General features: G+C 48.7%; 1 protein-coding gene across 1 annotated transcript in view; it reads right to left on the bottom strand.

Annotated features, from left to right (window-relative positions):
- Nucleotides 1–18,007, bottom strand: part of LOC144891797 (vezatin-like) — a 56,484-nt gene extending 38,477 nt beyond the window's left edge. Inside the window, exon 1 of the mRNA XM_078776293.1 lies at nt 14,442–18,007. The gene's annotated coding sequence lies outside the window, so the exon portion shown is untranslated. The remainder of the gene's footprint in view (nt 1–14,441) is intronic.
- Nucleotides 18,008–19,186: the final 1,179 nt, after the last annotated feature.

Raw genomic sequence — 19,186 nt, 5'->3', positions numbered from 1 at the left:
AATTACACCAGGTGTGGGCCCCCCTAGAGCGGGTGGCCATGGATATCCTAGGCCCACTACCCCGCACCCGCCTAGGTAATAAGTACATCCTCGTTGTGATGGACTACTTCACCAAGTGGCCGGAGGCCTACGCCCTCCCCAACCAAGAAGCAGGGGTGGTAGCGCAGGCCTTCGTGGAAGGATTTGTGTGCCGGCATGGGATTCCACAGGAGTTGCACACCGACCAGGGACGAAATTTTGAGAGCAAATTGCTAAAAGATGTGTGCAGTCTCCTGTCAATTCGGAAAACCAGAACAACGCCTTTAAGACCTCAATCTGACGGGATGGTGGAAAGATTCAACCGAACTTTAATCCAACAACTGGCACTGTTCACCGCCACCCGTCAGGATGACTGGGACGAACATCTCCCTTATTTGCTCATGGCCTACCGAACCAGCCAGCACGGGGCCACCGCATGCAGTCCAGCGTTACTTATGTATGGGCGGGAGTTACGGGCTCCCGCCGACTTGCTATGCGGTCCCGTGCCAGACACAGTGGTTAACCCGCCGAGGGAGGGGTACGCACGTCACCTAGAGGAAGGCATGGAGCTAGTCCATGCCTTCGCCCGCCGCCAACTCCATCTGGCGGGGGAAAAGATGAAGCGCCGGTACGACCACCGGAGCCAGGGGAGTCAGTACACTCCGGGGATGAAGATTTGGTTCTTCAATCCCCGGAGGAAGAAGGGTAGGTGCCCGAAACTCACCTCTCCCTGGCAAGGCCCGGGGGTCGTCCTGTCGCAAGTCTGTGACGTGGTAGTAAAAATCAAAATGGGGCCACGAGCCCTCCCTCGGATCGTCCACGCCGACCGGATAAGGCCTTACACCGGCGAGCAGGCGCCCCCGTGGATTGCCTCGGCTTTAGATGCCGAGGCGGGACCCAGTACCTCTGAATAAGGGGGGCTTATTAGTGCCAGAGGACTGGGGGATTGATGAGCGATGGGCCCGGTGGGTAAGGGTGGCATCCCTGCCACCCTTCCTATGGTGGGGCAAATGCGCTATAGTTTATGGGGTTGATGGCAGTGAAAACTAGCCCGGGTGGGTTAGGATATATTGTGTGTAGGGATCTAGAAGATGACATTAGGCAACGTTAAGATTAGATAGTGACTGATACCTGTAGTGGGGACGTAGTAGCTTAGTGGATGATAATGACGAGGGAGCGCAATAGTTTAAAGGGACGACTGGGAAGCGCAAGTTCAGAGGGGAGTAGTTAGATGAGATGATGCTGTGTGAGAACTGGACAGGTGTGTGGAGCAGTGTATGAGTAGTGAGTGTTGTGGATCAGCGCGAATGCGCTTGGGGAGAGAAGGGTGCAGGTGGCACCAGGTGTGAGAGCACAGGTGTGCAAGTACAGGTGTGTGGAATACATGGAGTATTGGAATGAGTGGTGTGGAGAGAGTTGGAGTAAGTGGTACGGAGTGGTGTGCATGGTGCGAAGGTGTGGATGGGGGAAGAGTGGACCCCTTTCACGAGTACCCGGGGCGGGTAGTGTAAGTGTTAGGTAGAGGGTATAGGTAAATTGTGGTTGGATATTGGCATTTGTGGTGCGGTTGCAGAATGGTATTGTGGATGGGTGCATTAGTGTGTGGAAATGGCTGGGCGTGTAGCCTGTTAGTGTGTGTAGTTGGTTTGGGCACTCCACCACTGTGAGGATGTCGGCCAGGTGAGGCCGCAGGTGGGCTCTGGGAGCCGGTAGAGTGGTGGATGGGGCCCGAGGATCCGGAGGACGGACCCGGGCAGCCCGTGCCAGAGAGGGCACTGAGGGGGTGAGAGTGCGAGAAGGCCTTCCCCGGTTAGTTAGGTTAGGGTGAGGAGCAGGTAAGCTCGGGTGGCAACTACAGTGGTGGAGGTGTGCAGGTGGGTAGACCTGCTGGGAGAGCTACACGTCACAGCCCAGAAATTGTGCGAGGGCACCGGGAGATGAATCGGGGGAGTGAGACCCCAAATTGAGAGGCACCACAGTTTGGTCAATGGGAATTGGTTTTTAGAACCCATAGTGTAAGTTGGCCAATGGATTGGCAGGGAAAGACCCCGGGTAATGTAAAGTTGTTAAAGTCATTTAGGAAATAGTTAGGATTGATGAACCTGTCGCACCATACGCAGCCACTTACCTGTGATGATGATGACTCCACACCTGTGTTTTCTTTGTTTTGTGTGCAGGAAATGAGAATTGCTGTGTGGATTGGTGAGACGCATCACGACGTGGATGAGACATTGGGGTGATTCCATCTCTCCCTCCTTAGGAGGGACTGATGATGAATTGGGGATGGCCAATTTTGCTGTTGAGTTGGAGATGGCAAATTTGATTGGTTAGGAGGGAGAGAAGACGAATTTGGTTTATGGGAGGAACGGGGAAGACAGTAGGGACGTTTGTTGATTTGTAAAGTAGATGTTTATGGGTAGTGTTGTGGATACAGTAAGGGGTAAGGGAGGGGCAATGTAGGTTACCTGGTGGGGGGGGGGGGGGGGGGGCGTACGGTAGGAACGTACCTGTCTCACCTGGTTCCCATGTGCCCCCAGTGTGCATCATCTTGTATTGCGTGCACTTTTGCGCCCTTACCACCTTACTCACTTGTCTTCTTTTTTTGTCTCCCACCTCCGAGGATCTGGCTTTGGGGCAGAGAGAGAGGAGAGAGAGGTGCTGGCTTCGCAGTTGTGGGCCTGCACTTTCGCTGCTTGCTGCCGGGATCGATACACCATATGGACCGCAATTTTTGTGGCCGCCCACCATGGACCGCAGTCTTTTGCGGGCAAGCACCACCCGTTGATGGACCTCTGGGTCAACGTGGCACCTATGCCATACAGGTGAACCACTTATAGTTGGCCCCCCTGACGGCCACAATTTAGAAATGGACGCGGTTGGCGCCTTTCTTTATTTTTGAAGGAAGCCAGAACACCAAGTGGGCTCCAAGGCAAGACCAGCGGCAGAACATCGGCCGGCTGCGACACCACCGGTGACTATAAACACTTTATTGGTGCACCGGATGGTGCTGACTGTGTGATGGGGTGGTGCTTTTGGTGCTTGAACGGGGTGCTCTGCACATTATTAAAGGCCGTAGGGCCACAGAGCACTCGTGGGTTGGTGTATCGATGCTGGCATGCGTGCTCTCTCTATGCATAACATCTGCATGTGTTCCTCCAAAAACAGGTCCTGGATCGTAGTGTAAATATCAGTGTAGTCTTGTATAAATGATGCTCCCTACCGGCTGTATGTTTAGTTTGAGGATTCTTTCCGCGATTCGGTTATCCTGTGGGTGTGTTTCTGTGAGGAGAAGGGTGCAACGTCGCAGGGGGACATATTTACTCATTTGTGAACATCTGTAAAACTGTCGCACTCAGGGTTGAGCTAATAGTAGAGGGAACTACATCTGAGTGCCACACTAACGTAGGTAAAAATTTATCGGGTCGGGACGCCCCGAGGTAGAGAAAGGTGCAATGTTGCGGATATGGGATTTGGCCTCCATCCATATCCGCTTGTAAATATTCCCCTATTTCCCCAATACTCCCCAACTATCCCCAATCCCCCATTCCCTAGTCCCATTGTCTGTAAACAACACTCTGTAGCCCCGACCTTCCCCTTTTTCCCCCATTAAATGTCGTGCCCAGGTCCACCGCATCTCACGTAGACAACTATAGGACATCTTGCTAGTTATTCTTAGTCTATGTCAGTTAAGGACTCGTTTCCATTAATTCTGACTCTTCGTTGCACCAGAATGTGATTGTATGGCACCATTAGTAAGTTTAGGACCTCCCAATACCTCCCCGCATCTCTTCCTCATGGAACAACAACACCAACAACAACAACAGCGGCGGCGGCGCGGCGGCGGCGCGGGGAGTGTGCGTCCTCACTCCGGCTTGGTTAGCCGCCATTGAACATGTGCTCCGACGGGGTTACCACGCAGGGGCTCACTGTCAGCTCCTCGTCAAGGGCGGAGCCCGGTAACCCCCCGCACCCAATAAGAAGCGGCGGACCGATTCCAACTGGGGCGGAGCTAACGAGCCGAGGGCGTGTCACTCCCCGCTGGACATGCGCAGGAAGACGGAGGTGACGTCAGATGCGCCTGAGCTTGAAGAGAAACGGACGCCTACCTCCAGCGCGACGATACCTACCCGCATCTCTGGACCGGACCGGGTCGATTCTGCCCCTGAGCCAAGGTGCACCTTGAGCTATCGACTGCCTGCCCTTCCTTGCCATCAATCCCTGTGTGAGTCAGTCTTGTCCCGTTTGTCTGTGGTCTGTTGGGAATAAGATAAGACTGTGTCTAAGTGCCCATCTTGCTGTGCTTTACCTCTTGCCGTGTAATCTAACCGTTCTGCATAACCAATATTATATCCTCCTCCGGAGGTCTTGAGAACTGTACCCCTTGTGTCATGTCATTTAACCCAGCCGTTGTGTCCTTTCCATCATTGATTTAGCATAGCGCGACTTAGTCAACGTTCGAGTGGAATCGGGTAAACTGTGCGAACACGGCGGCCATTCCGCTCGGCCCATCATAACATCCTAATAAGTCGTGTCCGTAACAATATATACAGTGAAACCTTGACTTACGAGTTTAATTCGTTCTGTGACCGAGCTCGTAACTCAATTTGCTCGTTTCTCAAATTAAATTTCCCCATTAAAATGAATTGAAATGCTATTAATCCGTTCCAACCCGCCAAAAACCACACCAATTTTTTTGAAATATACAGTATATATAAAAATATCTCGCGCTTTATATTTCACCTGTATGCAGCATACAAGTTGGCAGGATGGCCTGGACTGGAGGTACGCACACTTGACTCTAAACTGTCCAGCCTGGGTTTGAATCCCGACCCAGCTATAACCTGTCATGGGTGAATCACAGGCAGGGTGATTCATCAATGTGTGTACCGCTAAACTGGGCACCCCGTTTGCGTCCCATTAGTTGTTGGATGTTAAGGATCTCACCGTGTTTTCCACAAAGAGAAGGCGAGCTATCGCCGGCACTCTGAACAAGTTGTGGCCTGGCATGCTCTTCTCCTCTGCCGTTATATACGTCCTCCTCGGCATCTTTTTCCAGAAGAGCCCTGTCTCGTCACAGTTGAAGATTTGCTGGGGGATGTATCGTTTGGCTTCTATCAGTTCGGCAAAAGTTATAATAAAATCTTCAGCTGCCTTCACATCCGAGCTTGCTGCCTCACCATGCCTGACGACGCAGTGAATGCCGGTCCTCTTCTTAAAATTATCAAACCATCCCCGACTGGCTTGGAATGACTCTTCCGATGCCTCGTCCGTTGATGTTCCCGCCGCCTGCTGCACCAAATCCCCGTAAATGTCTCGGGCCTTCTCAGATGATGCTCTCGGTCACGGTATCTCCTGCGAGCTGCTTCTCCGTCAACCACACAAACAACAACTTCTCCATCTCTTCATGGACAGAGGTCCGGAGCTTTGAAATAATCGTAACGCCCTTGGCTGGCGTTATAGCCTTTATCGACTCCTGCTTCAAAATCGTACATATCGTAGAAGTACTACGATCGTACTGCCTCGCCAAGTCGACAACACGCACACCTCGCTCATGTTTTTCGACGATTGCGTGTTTTATATCCAAGCACATCATCTTCTTCTTCTTCTCAGTACTGCCCTTGGCACTCAATTTCTGAGGACCCATGGTTAAAACTAAGAAATTTTCCAAAATAACAAAAATGCGAAAACAAAGCAGCAGCGATATACGGCAGAGATACTTGCACGGCAAGATAACCACGTGACCGGAACGCTCGTTGGGCCACCTAGTGGCGGGTGGCGTAAGCTCGTAACTCAGATCTCGGCTCGCATCACAAAGCAAAAAACCGCCCGAGCGACGGCTCGTATCTCGGAAAACTCGTAAGTTGGTGCACTCGTAAGTCAAGGTTTCACTGTATTTCAAAAAAAAATTGGTGTGGTTTTTTGGGGGCTGGAACGGATTAATAGCATTTCAATGCATTTTAATGGGGAAATTTAATTTGAGAAACGAGCAAATTGAGTTACGAGCTCGGTCACAGAACGAATTAAACTCGTAAGTCAAGGTTTCACTGTATATATATATATATATATATTGTAAATGATAGCACACTGAGCAGTAAAATAATTAAAAATTATTTATTAATAGCCTGAAGTTTCAAGAACAAACCAGTTCTCTTCCTCGGAGGCGTTGAGTGTGGTGTTAACCGTTAGGTTCCGTTGGGGACGGTTCACGTCACGGATTGGTCCCAGTTCTTGCCAATCACAGGGCTTCCCTGCATTCAAATGACTGCCGTTTTTGACGTTGTAATTAATTGCGTAGTGCTATGTATGTGGGGTGCAAGTCGATGTGTCGGTTGATGGAGTTTTTTTATCAGAGTACCAGGCATCGACAATCTGACAGTTCACTCGCAAAGATCCTGTGCGAACACAACTTCTTTTGAAGTTGTGTTCTCAGCTTAGTAGATCATGCAAAAACACACTGCAGTGACCATGGGCAACGCCGGATAGAAATGCTGCACGGCAATCAACTACTGCAAGAAAACCACTATCTAAATGCATTTATCAAATCTTGTCGGCGGAAATCCAACTACAACAACAACCATCCAACCACACCTCCACACATGGTGGCACTTCCACACATACAACACGCTTTTGAAACCACAAGCCGCATTCCACGTGAATACAACATCAACATCACCCACAAACCACAAACATCCTTATGAGCACAGCTGTCAAAGCCAAAAGACCAGGTGAACAAATTTGACAGAAAGAATGTCATCTACAACATACAATGTGAAGATTGTGAAGCCAATTATGTGGGCCAAACATCCAAACGCTTCACCACAAGACTAACTGAACACCAACGTGCTGTAAGACGACAAGACAGGTTGTCATTGGTTGCGACACACATACACACACACCAACACACATTCTCATAGAAACAGACCACGATCCTTGGCACAGGATCTTTCAGAGTGAACCACGAGATGATTGAGGCCTGGTACTCTGATAAAAACTCCAGCAACCGACACATCGACTTGCACCCCACATACAAAGCACTACGCAATTAATTACAACGTCAAAAACGGCAGAGTCATTTGAATGCAGGGAAGCCCTGTGATTGGCAAGGACTTGGACCAATCCATCACGTGAACCGTCCCCAACAGAACTTAATGGTTAACACCACACTCAACGCCTCTGAGGAAGAGAACTAGTTTGTTCTTGAAACGTCAGGCTATTAATAAAGAATTTTTAATTATTTTACTGCTCAGTGTGCTATCATTTACAATAGGAATCCTTGGCTACAAATGTTTCGACATATATATTGTTGCGGATATGGGATTTGGATCCATCCATATCCGCTTGTAAATATTCCCCTATTTCCTCAATACTTCCCAACTATCCCCAATCCCCCATTCCCTAGTCCCATTTTCTGTAAACAACACTCTGTAGACCCGACCTCCCCCTATTTCCCCCATTAAAGGTCGCATCCAGGTCCACCGCATCTCACGTAGACAACTATAGGACATCTTGCTAGTTATTCTTAGTCTATGTCAGTTAAGGACTCGTTTCCATTAATTCTGACTCTTCGTTGCACCAGAATGTGATTGTATGGCACCGTTAGGAAGTTTAGGACCTCCCAATACCTCCCCGCAGCTCTTCCTCACGGTTCAGCAACAACAACAACAACAACAACGGCGGCGGCGCGGGGAGTGTGCGTCCTCACTCCGGCTTGGTTGGTAGGGGGTGTTGGGAGTGCACCAGGCCTTTCCAACGAGCCGCCATCGAGCATGTGCTCGACGGGGTTACCAAGTAGGGGCTCGCTGTCAGCTCCTCGTCAAGGGCGGAGCCCGGTAACCCCCGCACCCAATAGAAGCGGCGGACCGGTCCCATCTGGGGCGGAGCCAACGAGCCGAGGGCGTGTGACTCCCCGCTGAGCATGCGCAGGAAGAGGGAGGTGACGTCAGATGCGCCCTGAGCTTGGAGAGAGAAGGACGCCACCTCCGAGCGCTGTGACACCTCCCCGCATCTCTGGACCGGACCGTGCTTGATCCTGTCCCTGAGCCAAGGTGCACCTTGTGCTATCGACTGCCTGTCCTTCCCTGCCATCAATCCCTGTGTAAGTCAGTCTTGTTCCGTTTGTCTGTGGTCTGTCTGGGATAGATAAGATTGTGTCTAAGTGCCTATCTCTTCTGTGTCTTTACCTCATTACCTTGTAATCTACCCCTTTTCTCCACCACCAATTATATCCTCCTCCGGAGGTCTTGAGAACTGTACCCCTTGCGTCGTTTCATCTATCCCAGTCGTTGTGTCCTTTCCAATCATTGATTTAGCATAGCGCGATTTGGTCAACGTCGGGTGGAATCGGGTGAGTTGGGGGTAATCGGGTAAACTGTGCGAACACGGCGGCCATTCCGCTCGGTCAAGCAACATCTGAAGCCGTGTCCGTAACAATTGGTGTCGAGGAGTGAGATTCGAGGCCCGAACCAAATTAAAAAAAAAAAACATCTAGGAAAAAGATTTGGTCAAAATTATAAAGACACCGAAATTTGATTTTGTTTTACAAAAACCCCGAATTTTGAAAGTCGCGCTATGGCAGATCAAGACGGCTGGGTTCCGGTAGAGGAGAGTGGGGTAGAATCGACCCAGGACCCCAGGGAAGAAGTGGGGAAAATGGTGGAGGAGAGTAAAGAAGGTGTGGTTGAGGGGGTATCAGGTGCACAAAATGGCGCTCTCGCGCACGTGGTTACAGCGGCACCAAATTTTGCCGCGCCCGTGACCGTAGCAGCGGGCTTTGATGTGGGGGACTTCATGGCGCAATTCGCCGAGATGCTGAGAATAGAGGGGGAGAAATTGAGAAACCAAATTGAAGCAACAACGAACGGAATGAGGGCCGATAGAGAGGCAAGGGAGCAGAGGGACAGAGACCGCAAGTTGGGCGAAAGGGTCCCAGGGGTGCACGAGGACGTAACGCGGGTCGAGAAGCGCCGGTTGAGCGAAGCGGAGGAAAGCACGGGTACAATGACGGGGGTAGAAATCGCGACACGGGGTTTGGAAAAGCCGGCGACTGATGAGGTAGAGGGTGTTTTATTAAAGCCAACGGTCGTCGAGGGGAACAAAGACAAAGCAGTGCTGGGAATTAAAATTGAAGAGATGACGGAGGTAGCCCGGGAATTGCAGGGAGAAATGGAAAATGTGCAAAGTCCCTGCTCACATCACGATGCTGTGCTTAACCCGAATGGAAGTTTGCAGGTTTTGGTGCAGGGAGGAAGAAGAACCCCGAAGGTGAGACGTGCTGTATATTGTGCGGGTAGATTTTGTAAGAGGATGTTTGGCGACAAAAGAATTTTCGCGCGCTTGGGATCGAGGAAGCATCCGGGCGTTGGTGAAGGGTCCCGTGTGAGTGGAAATGGCACGCGTGTGGAAAAAAAGTGTGCGTCAAGGGGTGAGCGTGTTACGAAGCGCGAGTGTGATACCGAGTGCGAGCGAGAATGCACGTCGGGGTGTACGGAGTGTGACACGAATAGTGAGTTGGTGATGGCGCAGGTGCGAGAGGGCACATCGGAGCGCGAGTGTGAAACCGAGTGCGAGCGAGAATGCACGTCGGGGTGTACGGAGTGTGACACGGAGAGTAAGGTGGTGGTGGAACGTGTGCGAGGAAGCACACCTGAGTTGGTGGTAGCGCGAGTGTGGGAGAGCCCGTGTGAGCGCGTTAGTAGGTGGATGCCAGAGTGCACGCCCATGGTGAGTGTTACGGAGGACGTAACGGAGGAGAGGTGTGCGCAAGAGTGTGCGCGAGAGGTGTGGTGTGTAACAGGGAGAGCGTTGGTGGAATGTACGGACGGCGTTGGAACGCCGGGTTTTGTGAGGGTGAAAGGGGTAGCGTATGCGTGTGAGCATGCCGGTGAAGCATCGACGGTAACCGGGTTAGCGGTTAGAGCGACGGATAGCCGATGCGAGCACTCGGTGCGAGGAGCCCTTTGTTGGATGCACGGCCCGGCGCGGATCGAAGCTGCGTCGCTTCTCTTCGAAGCGTCGTTGCCGATTCGGGCTTGGCCCCGCCCCGCACGGTCGAGCCCGGGCCTTGGCGGGCGAGGCGACCGGTCCGGTTCAAGGGCGAGTGGGAGGAAGCGGAACGGTGCCCCCTCGTGGGGACGGGGTTCCGACCGGGGGAGATTGAGCCATCGGGCCCGGGACCGCAAGGTGCCGCGCCGAGATGGTGCGTGGAACCTCGGTCCAACCAAACCACCTCCCTTGAACCGAAAGCCGGACGGATTCAACCTGCAGGCGACCAAACCACCCGAATTCATTGCTCGGCTTTACGAACCGAGTTTAATGATGTCATGACGCACCGAGGCTAGGATATAGCGGACTGTGATGATGATGGTAGTGATTTGATACGAAATTTATAATAGTGGGTAGAATTGGCAGTAAATGGAAAATTTTTGAATTGGTTGGAATTTGGACGAGCAAAATTGATAGTGGGACCTCCACGATGTGGTGGGATGGCAACTCTGTCATCCCTCACAGAAGGGGGGCAAAGGAGCACTAGTTATGGGGTTGATGGCAGTGAAAACTAGCCCGGGTGGGTTAGGATATTGTGTGTAGGGATCTAGAAGAGATTGACATTAGGTAACGTTAAGGTTTAGTTAGTGACTGATACCTGTAGAGGGGACGCAGGTAGATTAGAGTGGATGATAATGACGAGGGAGCGCAATAGTTTAAAGGGACGACTGGGAAGCACAAGTTTCAGAGGGGAGTAGTTAGATGAGATGATGCTGTGTGAGAACTGGACAGGTGTGTGGAGCAGTGTATGAGTAGTGAGTGTTGTGGATCAGCGCGAATGCGCTTGGGGGAGAGAAGGGTGCAGGTGGCACCAGGTGTGAGTGCACAGGTGTGCACCAACAGGTGAATGGAATAAATGGTTGTGTGGAAGACATGGAGTGTGGAATAAGTGGAGTATTGGAATGGATGGTCGTGGAGTGAGTATGGTGGAAACGATGGAGTGGAGTGGGTGGTGCGAAGGTGTGAATGGGGGAAGAGTGGACCCCCATCACGAATACCCGGGGCGGGTAGTGTAAGTGTTAGGTAGAGGGTATAGGTAAATTGTGGTTGGATATTGGCATCTGTGGTGCGGGTGACAGAATGGTATTTGGATGGGTGCATTAGTGTTGTGGAAATGGCTGGGCGTGTAGCCTGTTAGTGTGTGTAGTTGGTTTGGGCACTCCACCACTGTGAGGATGTCAGCCAGGTGAGGCCGCAGGTGGGCTCTGGGAGCCGGTAGTTGTGGATGGGGCCCGAGGATCTGGAGGACGGACCCGGGTAGCCCAGTGCCAGAGGGCACCGAGTGGGGTGACAGAGCCAGGAGGGGCCTTCCCCAGTAGATAGGTTAGGTTAAGGAGCAGGTAAGCTCGGGTGGCAACTACAGTGGTGGAGGTGTGCAGGTGGGTAGACCTGCTGGGAGAGCTACACGTCACAGCCCAGAAATTGTGCAAGGGCACCGGGAGATGAATCGGGGGAGTGAGACCCCAAATTGATGAGCACCACAGTTTGGTCAATGGGAATTGGTTTTTAGAACCCATAGTGTAAGCTGGCCAATGGATTGGCAGGGAAAGACCCCGGGTAGTGTAAAGTGTGTTAAAGTCATTTAGAGGATAGTTAGGATTGAAGTCTCCTCGCACCATCTGCATCCACTCACCTGAGATGACGTACCTCCACACCATGCCATGTTTTGTTATTTTATTGTGTAGATGTTTGGAATGTGAGACGCATCATGATGTGGGTGTGACATTGTGCTTTGTTGTTCCATCTCTTCCTCCTTATGAGGATTGATGACGAATTGGGTGATGGCAAATTTTGGATAGAGGGATTGTGGTGACGAATTTGGTATAGAGGAAATATGGGGAGATGAGACATTAGCGACGAATTTGTAAATGTGTAGATTTTGTAAATATGGGGTAAGGGCAAGGGTAGTGTAGGTGACAGGGGGGGTGACGTACGGTAGGGACGAGCGTTCTCATTTCGCTCTCCGTACGCATTTCGCCTTGCATTGCCTTATTGATGTGTACCCTTGTGACCTTACCCCTCGCTCATTTGTCTCTTTTGTCTCCCACATGACCTGTGCGCCATTGGGCGCCGAGGGGAGCGTGCGTGAGTCGGCCATTGTGCGCCCGGAACTCTCAGAACCAGCTGTCTGCATCGATGCACCACATTATGGACCACATGTCTGTGGCCGAGCACCACTTATGGACCCCATGGGTTGGGGCATGGCCCCTCTGCTGGAACCGGCCATGAGGGCCCGAAATCTTGCTGGCGGGCCTTGGCCACAGGGCACCGATGCCCCACAGGTGAACCACACATAGTCGGCCCTGTGGGCCATAAATAAAGAAAATAAAATGGACACATTGGGCACACTTTATTGCAAATAGGCCGCCAGTAAGAAAATGAAAGAAAGACAACAACTGGAAGACAATAATAATAACCAGCAGAGGGAGCCGAAGAGCAAGAGACACCTGCAGGGTTTGGGTTTGTTGGTTTTATTTTATTGATGAACAGTGGTGACTGCACTGATTGGTGCTTGAGAATGTATTGGTGCGTTTTGGGTGTTTTCATGGTGCATTGATGCAGAGCAGACTGTCTCCCCCCCAGAAAGAACAATCACAGGTCCTGGGTTAGTCTTGTAAATAAAGTAGCGTCTTGTGTAAATGATGCTCCCTACCGGCTGTACATTTAGTTTGAGGATGCTTTCCGCGATTCGGTTATCCTGTGGGTGTGTTTCTGGTAGGAGAAGGGTGCAACGTCGCAGGGGGACATATTTACTCATTTGTGAACATCTGTAAAACTGTCGCACTCAGGGTTGAGTTAATAGTAGAGGGAACTACATCTGAGTGCCACACTAAAGTAAGTAAAAATTTATCGGGTCGGGGCGCCCCGAGGTAGAGAAGGGTGTAATGTTGCGGATATGGGATTTGGATCCATCCATATCCGCTTGTAAATATTCCCCTATTTCCTCAATACTTCCCAACTATCCCCAATCCCCCATTCCCTCGTCCCATTTTCTGTAAACAACACTCTGTAGACCCGACCTCCCCCTATTTCCCCCATTAAAGGTCGCATCCAGGTCCACCGCATCTCACGTAGACAACTATAGGACATCTTGCTAGTTATTCTTAGTCTATGTCAGTTAAGGACTCGTTTCCATTAATTCTGACTCTTCGTTGCACCAGAATGTGATTGTATGGCACCGTTAGGAAGTTTAGGACCTCCCAATACCTCCCCGCAGCTCTTCCTCACGGTTCAGCAACAACAACAACAACAACAACGGCGGCGGCGTGGGGAGTGTGCGTCCTCACTCCGGCTTGGTTGGTAGGGGGTGTTGGGAGTGCACCAGGCCTTTCCAACGAGCCGCCATCGAGCATGTGCTCGACGGGGTTACCAAGTAGGGGCTCGCTGTCAGCTCCTCGTCAAGGGCGGAGCCCGGTAACCCCCGCACCCAATAGAAGCGGCAGACCGGTCCCATCTGGGGCGGAGCCAACGAGCCGAGGGCGTGTGACTCCCCGCTGAGCATGCGCAGGAAGAGGGAGGTGACGTCAGATGCGCCCTGAGCTTGGAGAGAGAAGGACGCCACCTCCGAGCGCTGTGACACCTCCCCGCATCTCTGGACCGGACCGTGCTTGATCCTGTCCCTGAGCCAAGGTGCACCTTGTGCTATCGACTGCCTGTCCTTCCCTGCCATCAATCCCTGTGTAAGTCAGTCTTGTTCCGTTTGTCTGTGGTCTGTCTGGGATAGATAAGATTGTGTCTAAGTGCCTATCTCTTCTGTGTCTTTACCTCATTACCTTGTAATCTACCCCTTTTCTCCACCACCAATTATATCCTCCTCCGGAGGTCTTGAGAACTGTACCCCTTGCGTCGTTTCATCTATCCCAGTCGTTGTGTCCTTTCCAATCATTGATTTAGCATAGCGCGATTTGGTCAACGTCGGGTGGAATCGGGTGAGTTGGGGGTAATCGGGTAAACTGTGCGAACACGGCGGCCATTCCGCTCGGTCAAGCAACATCTGAAGCCGTGTCCGTAACAATATATATTTACATTGATTCAGTCCATTGTTCTCACGCAGCTGATTGTGGAGCTTGTATGTAAATCATGTGTTGGCTGAATACATTAGTTGACATCGCTGTACTTCTAACAGGAATTACCTGCACATCAGTAGAGAATGGACAACACACACGTGGTGTATGGGATTTGAACCCAGGTTCTCTACACGAATCATCGTTTCAAATGAGAATGCTGAACAAGCCATTGCATGTGTTCTTCACAATCTCTTCATTATATATTCATTTTGTGAAACACATGAAAAAAAATCTTCATCTGCTTATTTATGATGTGTCTCATCGTGTCTAATGTATACAATCTCTCCATCACAACCACAGAAGAATGTGTTTTACCTTAAGCGCCTGCAAGCTGTAATCTTCGGTTTCTTCCAGCACAAGCTCCTCTGTCAAGTTCTCTCCACGATGGGCCAGACCCAACCCCAGGTCACCAAGAGGCACGTTCAAAAGGAAGTTCACCAAATTATCCACCTCTGCATCAATGGGGTAGGTTACGAGGTGGTCATGGTTTCACAGCGTTTAAAGCTTGCGGACACATCCGTCCGTATACTTTAAATATCCAAATCGCCATCACAACATGCGCTACTTCCATGCCTGCGTACAAAGAGGACTTTTGTGTTTTTATTACTGGGTTTGCCAGTTGTCTGTACAGACTTTGCAAGCACTCTTAGACAAAAAGACTTGCACTCATATGAGCTTTTTATAGCATTTCTTAACACAGCACCTTGTAATTTCAAACCGGGCATCTCCCATGTCATACTATAGCCAAACTTTTTACAATCGGGCAAAATGATGAATCTTCATCAAGTAATCCTGGATGTGCTCATTCAGCGGCAATGCAACGAGTCGTGCATTCCTGGGCACTGTGCTCAGGAAACTACGAAACGAGTTCCAAAAAGAAAGCAACGAAGATTTGCAAATTTGTTTTTTAAGGACGCAGAGCTGGACGAGCGAGCTAGACGGAGACTAGCAACTTCCGAAAAGTTTACCTGCTCTCTTAGCATTCCAGCATACAATGCCAGCTAAACAAGGACATCACACAGAAGTCTCCCATTCCAAATTCAAATATAAAACGACATTCATCTTCACTGTGACCTTCTGGTTTTTCATCAAGGTTTCCAACAAACGAGGAGTGTGGCAGCTGCAACTTGTGCGAGTGTTTTTACAGCTGCTTTCATTTGAGCCGTCAAACAGGCACCAGGTTCGTCATTAGATCCATCTCCGAGGCCAGATAATCCAGCAGGAGGAGAATCGTTTTTGTTTGTGGAAATTATATAGCACCGCTTAAAAACAACATCTTCTAATTAGAAATAAGTCGACCTAAATGTGATACTGTGGCCTAACTGCAAGTCAAAGTCAATTCATGCCTTACACCATAGCAGTTGCCCAATCTCTTAAGGAACATTTAATAATACAATCAATAACAAGAAAAAGAGCAATCAGAGATTGCAAACCCACGCCAGGATGTATTTTCAGTGGTTTTTAAGGCTTTTGTGTCAAAACAAATATGGCGGCCGAAACACGTGACCGATGACGTCATCATTTTTTTTTTCTAAACCAATAAATTTCAAGATAATGCTCAAGAAATTTCATCTTGATCGGATGAAGTTTTCTACTTGTCGAATTATGATGTCATAATGGAGGCACCTATGACATCATCATTAACATATTTTATTCCCCATGGAGAGTTCTTTACAATGAGCCATGTCTCAGTTTTTTATATTCAGCGCTTTCAGAGATATAGAGGTGCAAATTTTTTCGTTTTTTCCAAGATGGCGGCCGAACCACGTGACCTATGACGTCATAACTATCATGAAAAAATATTCTACAGGTGGAGTTGCACCTATGGTGAAAATTTCCTGTCGATCGGACCAACAGTTGCAGAGAAAATTTTATTTAATCTGTGTGGACAAACAGACAAACAAACAGATGAAAAATCACACTGGCAAAACAGAACAAAGTGGAATGGCACTCAGTAGAGCATCCTTTTAACCTCAAATATAGTTGGTGGTTGAATTCAGTTGGCCGATATGAAAATCCTATTCAAATTTCAAGTGAATCGAATGAAAATTGAGGATTTTAGAAATTTGAAATTGTTGTTGACTTTTGGCCTATGTTGCTCTTTTGGCCTAAGGTGTTCTCAAAAATAATCGGTGGTTGAATTCAGTTAGCCGATATGTAAATCCAATTCAAATTTCAAGTGAATCGGATGAAAATTGAGGATTTTAGAAATTCAGAAAAAGTGGTTGACCTTTGGCCTACGTTGACCTTTTGGCCTACGCTGATCTCAAAAATAGTTGGTGGTTGAATTGATTATATTAAGCCGATATGTAAATCCTATTGAAATTGCAAGTCAATCGGATGAAAATTGAGGATTTTAGAAATTTGAAAAAAGTGGTTGACCTTTGGCCTATGTTGACCTTTTGACCCCAAAATATATATAGGATTTTGTCGGACCACGAACTCCACCGTTTGGTGAAGTTTTGTGAAGATCGGTTTAAAATTGTGACCTGTAGGCAAGTATAAGTGATCGGACACACACACACACACACACACACACACACACACACACACACACACACACACCGGAGTGATGAACATATTTGCAAAAAAAAATTTTTTTTTATTTGCCAAGTAACAAACAAACGGACTCAAATGCAATACCCTCTCCTCTGGCGATGGTAACTAGAAAGGCACTCGGGAGCGAGCATACCTCCGCGAGGCTCAACAGGTAGCGTTTTGTATCCCTCTGATAGGATCCGGACCTGAACCAAAATCTAATCGGCTTGTTCTTGTCACTTACCCAACTCATCCACCAAGTTTTGACCGAATCCGTCCATAAGTTTTTGAGATATCATGCTACATGTAGTTTTTGGCCCGATCTCTCAATGGTGAAGAATTACTTTTAAAAATTCTCATGTCCGGATTAGGATCCTCCCAAAATCTAATCAATATGTCCTTGTCACACAGCCAAACTGCCCATCAAGCTTTATCTGAAGCCATCCAAATGTTTTTGAGATATCCTGCTTACAGACAGACAGACAGACAAACAGTTGTGAATACAAAACCTCGGTCCACCTTCGATGGTGGAGATATCAACAGCACGTAGTGGACGTATTGCATGATTCTCACTCATATGATGCTGCGTCATGTAATGTCCTAGAGTCGGATGTCTTGGAAGTCGCTTGTCAAGTCCACTGTCCTCATATTTTAAAAAAAAGTGAGGATACGTTGGCACATCCAAAACCAAGATGCTGGAATACCAGGACCTCGACCTTTACCTGCGACAACTGTGGATACACCTGGTGGTCTAGAATGGCACACACAGTCACAGGATACCCATCTCTAATTGATTCCTGCAACCCTGGTATCTCTCAAGGGCTGACATGATGGCCTACAGGTACACACGCACACTCTTGAATCCCAGCCCAGCTATAAACTGTCATCCCGGTGTTTCACAGGCAGGTGATTCATCAATGTGTCTGCCGTCCCTCGGATGGACATTAAACATGAGCCCCGTCTGCCGACATTAGTTGGTGGACGTTAAAGATCCCACGGCGTCCTTCGTGAAGCGTAGGCCAGCTATCACCTACACCAAGTCCAAATTCCAAATTTTTGCCTGCACGATGCATCAAAGAGGGCATTGCATCAGTGGCACAGCCACACCCTCAGCCAATGGTGCTACCCCGCATCCTTGTGCTGTATACAAAGAAGAAGAAGAAGATGCATCACCACATGACCCACTGTAAAATGACAACTTTGTTGTTGATGTAAAAACAAACAAACAACCAGTTGTACAATTAAAACGTCCACAAACTAGTTTTCCATGTTCAAGGCCCTGAGAGGTAAGCTGGGCGATTCAACAACCGAGGAGATTCAATGGTAAACAATATTGTTTGCAATGCAACAATCAACAACCAACTTTAGTAAAGTTTAAAAAAGCAATCTTTCAAAGTCAGTATACCTTTTAGTGTTAATGTTTAAAATTAGATGATCTTTTAAAAACGATTTTTTAAATTATCTTTTTAATTAAATAATCTTTAATTAATCATACTCTTATTTAATTAATCTTTAATTATTTTAAATTAATTATCCTTTTAATTAGATTATCTTTTTAAATCGATTCTTTTTAGCAAAACCCTCGTCATATGGTGTAGCCTAACTTTACCTCTCAGGTATAATGATTACAATGTTCGTACGTGCTAACATAAAATACAATATGCGACTTAGATTTTGCTCTCAAAGAACCAAAAAAAAAATACAAAAGTACCCTTACTGAGAAAAATTACGACAAATGTGATCAAGATATAACCTCTAAGTGTGGAAAGTTTCAACTGTGACTTGTTGGGCACCCCAACTATTCCCACCTCCTTGTTGGGGAAATTTGGGGGAGATAACCTGCCTAAACGTCATGAAAAACAGTGGGATTTAAAATGTCTACCAACTAATGCCAGCAGATGGGACACGCTACCTAACATCCGACCGAAGGAAGGCTTCAGGAAGCAATGCCCGGCCTGTGAAGTGAAAAATAGTTTATAGTCGGGTCGGGAATCGAACCCAGATTTAGACAGCTCAAAGGTCCAGGTAGTGGACAGAAAAATGGAAACACCATTGTAAAGTCACTTAATAGGGTGTTGGGCCACCACCTGCATGCGCCGTGGCATAGAGTATACCAGCTTCTGGAGTTCTGCAGGAGGGATGCGGCACCATTCCTCTACAGTCTACAAGAAAGTCACACCTGTTTTATGGAGGTGGAAAACGCTGACTCAGGCGTCGTTCCAGAATATCCCATAAATGCTCGAATGCGTTCAGACCTGGTGATTGAGAAGGCCATAATATATCAATAACACCAGTGTCATGCTCATCAAACCATTGTGCGACCACACGTGGTCTGTGGATGGTTGGCATTGGGGAGTTTCCTCTTGCAGCCATAATTATAGGCAACCAGTCCTGTGCAGCAATTTTATACATTACCCTTCGCATGCTGGGATGTTATTTGTTTAATTAACACAAGGGCCACACCTGTGTGGAAGCCATTGCTTGGTGTCCCTCATTTACCCAGGTGTTTCTATTTTTTTTGA

Source organism: Myxine glutinosa, chromosome 4 (assembly GCF_964187855.1).
Source record: "Myxine glutinosa chromosome 4, kmMyxGlut1.1, whole genome shotgun sequence".
NCBI lineage: Eukaryota > Metazoa > Chordata > Myxini > Myxiniformes > Myxinidae > Myxine > Myxine glutinosa.
Note: the sequence above shows the minus strand (reverse complement) of the source record. Positions and strands in the feature narration are given on the sequence as shown.